This window comes from Rutidosis leptorrhynchoides, chromosome 1 (assembly GCF_046630445.1).
Source record: "Rutidosis leptorrhynchoides isolate AG116_Rl617_1_P2 chromosome 1, CSIRO_AGI_Rlap_v1, whole genome shotgun sequence".
Lineage (NCBI taxonomy): Eukaryota > Viridiplantae > Streptophyta > Magnoliopsida > Asterales > Asteraceae > Rutidosis > Rutidosis leptorrhynchoides.
This window is the reverse complement of record NC_092333.1, coordinates 50,195,528-50,201,527: the sequence shown is the minus strand read 5'-3', so window position 1 is coordinate 50,201,527 and position 6,000 is coordinate 50,195,528.

Here is a 6,000-nt window from a genome sequence, read left to right as displayed (position 1 = left end):
ATGAGAAGGATTTATCTCGTACAATGGGGGGGCACCATGCAAATTAGCTGGATAAGACTAATGAATCAGATCCCCAGAAAGGATAATCTCCTTAAAGATTAAAAATCAGCTTTTAAGACTGATATTACTCAATCCTAGAGATTGACCTTAAAGATTGAGAATTACAAACTCATGGAATTCAATGATATCTAAACTCGAGCTTGAACGAGAAAATATTTTGATCAAAATTACAAACCGATTTGTTTTCTGAAAACCCTATTTTCAATGCGTTCATTACCATTGAACGTAAAATCCTAGGAATTCACCTGGAATTCATTAGGTCACCTGAACTAAATCGGGTGTCAACCGTAAGAACGGTGGTTGCATAGTGGTCAAAGACAGGACCTTGTGCCATACCGAAAAATTATAAGGGTGAGCTTTACTATTGCTCCTACCAAGGATAGTAATTGCGTCCGACACGTTATAGACCATAATTAAAAGCATGTCAGGGGACATTGCCTTAACAGTTGCTTGTTCAACGCTTTCCTTTACAACTGGACGGTAGTTTACCGAAAGGTAATATACGGGACAAGTAAACTGGACGTGTTGCTTTCCAAATACAAGGTTAGCAAGTGGATGACACAAAACCGCAAGTTTTGAGCTAAAATTTTCAAATCTGAAACCCACCAAACCCACAAAAATATTTTGCAAACACCGGTAAAGGGTTATTCCGGAAAACTTATCTAGGGTAAAAACTAGATTTAATTTTCAAAAGATCAAATGTTTTCATAAAGATCCAATTTCCTTAATGGATCTAAATTTTTATAGTCATGTGGGACTGTAAACCATATCGTTATTACCATTGTTTATACCGCCGTATAGAAATCACTGATGTACAAAGTATGAAGAATAAAGAAGTGATTCTAGTATTTCAAGACAATATTGCTTGAGGACAAGCAACGCTCAAGTGTGGGAATATTTGATAATGCTAAAAACGAACATATATTTCATAGCATTATTCCTCAAGAAAGACAAGCTTTTAGTTGCAATTGTTCTATTTACAAGTGATATTCGTTTAAATAATAAAAGGTGAAGACAAAAGACAGATTCGACGAATTGAAGACGCAAACGACCAAAAAGCTCAAAAGTACAAAAGACAATCAAAAAGGTTCCAATTATTGATCAGAAACGTCTCGAAATTACAAGAGTACAAGATTCAAAAAACAAATTACAAGATATTAAATTGTACGCAAGGACGTTCGAAAATCCGGAACCGGGACCAGAGTCAACTCTCAACGCTCGACGCAACGGACTAAAAATTACAAGTTAACTATGTATATAAATATAATATAATATATAATTAATTATATTAATTATATATATATTATATTTATAAATAAAAACCGTCGGCAGAGAAAGACTCCAAAGTGTGAGCTGGAATTTCAAACTCCGCGACTCGCGGAGTTTGAAGGCAAAATATGCCGCGAGTCGCGGAGCCCCAAAATTCGACTTTTCCTATAAAAGCAACCGAATTCTGATCGCAATTCATAATCTTTTTTTTCTTCTTATCATACGTAAACGATATATATATATATATATAATTTATATTTTAATTTTAATTTTAATTCTAATAATAAGGGTATGTTAGCGAATGTTGTAAGGGTGTAAGTCGAAATTCTGTCCGTGTAACGCTACGCTATTTTTAATCATTGTAAGTTATGTTCAACCTTTTTATATTAATGTCTCGTAGCTAAGTTATTATTATGCTTATTTAAAACGAAGTAATCATGATGTTGGGCTAATTACTAAAATTGGGTAATTGGGCTTTGTACCATAATTGGGGTTTGGACAAAAGAACGACACTTGTGGAAATTAGACTATGGGCTATTAATGGGCTTTATATTTGTTTAACTAAATGATAGTTTGTTAATGTTAATATAAAGATTTACAATTGGGCATCCCTATAAATTACCATATACACTCGATCGGACACGATGGGCGGGGTATTTATATGTACGAATAATCGTTCATTTAACCGGACACGGGAATGGATTAATAGCCACTAGAATAATTAAAACAGGGGTGAAATTACATTCAAGGGTAATTGGTGTAATTGTTAACAAAGTAGTAAAACCTTGGTTTACACGCAGTCGATAACCTGGTGTATTCATTAAACAAAGTATTAAAACCTTGTTACAATTCGAATCCCCAATTAGTTGGAATATTTAACTTCGGGTATAATAATAATTTGACGAGGACACTCGTACTTTATATTTATGACTGATGGACTGCTATGGACAAAAACCAGACGGACAGATTAAATAATCCAGGACAAAGGACAATTAACCCATGGGCATAAAACTAAAATCAACACGTCAAACATCATGATTACGGAAGTTTAAATAAGCATAATTCTTTTATTTCATATTTAATTTCCTTTATTTTATATTTAATTGCACTTCTAATTATCGCATTTTTATTGTTATTGTATTTAATCGCACTTTTAATTATCGTACTTTTTAATTATCGCAATTTTATTTTATCGCACTTTTATTGCAATTTCATTATCGTTATTTATTTTACGCTTTAAATTAAGGCTTTTATTTATTTAATATTTTACATTAGGTTTTAACTGCGACTAAAGTTTTAAAATCGACAAACCGGTCATTAAACGGTAAAAACCCCCCTTTATAATAATAATATTACTTATATATATGTTTGTATTTTTATAAAAGTAAACTAATATAGTGTTGAGCTTTGTTTAAAAAAGATTCCCTGTGGAACGAACCGGACTTACTAAAAACTACACTACTGTACAATTAGGTACACTGCCTATAAGTGTTGTAGCAAGGTTTAAGTATATCCATTCTATAAATAAATAAATATCTTGTGTAAAATTGTATCGTATTTAATAGTTTTTCCTAGTAAAATATAAACTATTTCGTATACCTTAGCTTTGACATCAACGTGCTGCCGCGTTGTTTCATTTCTTTAAGACCTTAGCACCATGATAAACACGCAAATCTATTCTATCGCGGGGTTCTGGTTCTGCCATTAATAATCCCCCCCGACTTCTATCCACACCGAGATATTTAGCAATTAAAGTAATAAATATACCACCTCCTATTATGCTACCACACCTCATACCCCTAACCATAGTCAATAAATAATAACTCACACAAAAAGGTATACTTACAGCGCTATGTGGGTCTCGAATACACATGTGGTAAAACAAATCCTGTTCATTTACCTTTTCCTTATTCTTACCTCGTTGTGTAATCGAATTGGCTAAAAACCTATGGATTACTCTTAATTCAGCTCTATCAATATCAAGATAAGAGTATAATCCCCCCTGGAATCGGCGATGGCTAGTCATCCTACTCCATATGTCATTTGTATCAAAATTCTCATCCACCCTCCTACCATAAAATATTAACCTCTGGCAATCATAAGATGCTAGCTCCTCGGGCGTATATATACCTAAACCCCGAGCCATGTCTAGTAAGGACATATGGCGCATCTCCCCTCCTAATAAAAATCTAATAATACTACGATCGGTTAAAGTATCTACCCGATCATTTATTTCAATAGTACACAATAACTCTATACACCATTCTCTATACACAGGTCTACGCATGTTGAATAAACTTACCCAATCACTAAAAGTAGAATTACCATACATTTGAGTAAGTAATTCCCTGATTGGCTCGGCCAATTCCACTACCTCTAATGGTGCCCAATCTATAACTCTGGGTACCTCAACATTATTAGACACAAGGTTGTGCAGGTTCTTTTGATATTTTGGATAGTTTATCCAATATCTATCAAATCTCAAATTCGGATGTAAATCTGCCTCATGAATGTTTGAATATGAAACAATTGGGTGAGGCATATCTTGTTGGTATTGGTTATTAATTTTCAGTTGATCTGCATCTTTCGGAGGAGCATTTTGAAATGTCCCGTTCTTATTGATTAAAAACGTTCCATATTAATTGATTTCGTTGCGAGGTTTTGACCTCTATATGAGACGTTTTTCAAAGACTGCATTCATTTTTAAACAAACCATAACCTTTATTTCATCAATAAAGGTTTAAAAAGCTTTACGTAGATTATCAAATAATGATAATCTAAAATATCCTGTTTACACACGACCATTACATAATGGTTTACAATACAAATATGTTACAACAAAATAAGTTTCTTGAATGCAGTTTTTACACAATATCATACAAGCATGGACTCTAAATCTTGTCCTTATTTAAGTATGCGACAGCGGAAGCTCTTAATAATCACCTGATAATAAACATGCTTAAAACGTCAACAAAAATGTTGGTGAGTTATAGGTTTAACCTATATATATCAAATCGTAACAATAGACCACAAGATTTCATATTTCAATACACATCCCATACATAGAGATAAAAATCATTCATATGGTGAACACCTGGTAACCGACATTAACAAGATGCATATATATAAGAATATCCCCATCATTCCGGGACACCCTTCGGATATGATATAAATTTCGAAGTACTAAAGCATCCGGTACTTTGGATGGGGTTTGTTAGGCCCAATAGATCTATCTTTAGGATTCGCGTCAATTAGGGTGTCTGTTCCCTAATTCTTAGATTACCAGACTTAATAAAAAGGGGCATATTCGATTTCGATAATTCAACCATAGAATGTAGTTTCACGTACTTGTGTCTATTTTGTAAATCATTTATAAAACCTGCATGTATTCTCATCCCAAAAATATTAGATTTTAAAAGTGGGACTATAACTCACTTTCACAGATTTTTACTTCGTCGGGAAGTAAGACTTGGCCACTTGTTGATTCACGAACCTATAACAATATATACATATATATCAAAGTATGTTCAAAATATATTTACAACACTTTTAATATATTTTGATGTTTTAAGTTTATTAAGTCAGCTGTCCTCGTTAGTAACCTATAACTAGTTGTCCACAGTTAGATATATAGAAATAAATCGATAAATATTATCTTGAATCAATCCACGACCCAGTGTATACGTATCTCAGTATTGATCACAACTCAAACTATACATATTTTGGAATCAACCTCAACCCTGTATAGCTAACTCCAACATTCACATATAGAGTGTCTATGGTTGTTCCGAAATATATATAGATGTGTCGACATGATAGGTCGAAACATTGTATACGTGTCTATGGTATCTCAAGATTACATAATATACAATACAAGTTGATTAAGTTATGGTTGGAATAGATTTGTTACCAATTTTCACGTAGCTAAAATGAGAAAAATTATCCAATCTTGTTTTACCCATAACTTCTTCATTTTAAATCCGTTTTGAGTGAATCAAATTGCTATGGTTTCATGTTGAACTCTATTTTATGAATCTAAACAGAAAAAGTATAGGTTTATAGTCGGAAAAATAAGTTACAAGTTATTTTTGTAAAGGTAGTCATTTCAGTCGAAAGAACGACGTCTAGATGACCATTTTAGAAAACATACTTCCACTTTGCGTTTAACCATAATTTTTGGATATAGTTTCATGTTCATAATAAAAATCATTTTCTCAGAATAACAACTTTTAAATCAAAGTTTATCATAGTTTTTAATTAACTAACCCAAAACAGCCCGCGGTGTTACTACGACGGCGTAAATCCGGTTTTACGGTGTTTTTCATGTTTCCAGGTTTTAAATCATTAAGTTAGCATATCATATAGATATAGAACATGTGTTTAGTTTATTTTAAAAGTCAAGTTAGAAGGATTAACTTTTGTTTGCGAACAAGTTTAGAATTAACTAAACTATGTTCTAGTGATTACAAGTTTAAACCTTCGAATAAGATAGCTTTATATGTATGAATCGAATGATGTTATGAACATCATTACTACCTTAAGTTCCTTGGATAAACCTACTGGAAAAGAGAAAAATGGATCTAGCTTCAACGGATCCTTGGATGGCTCGAAGTTCTTGAAGCAGAATCATGACACGAAAACAAGTTCAAGTAAGATCATCACTTGAAATAA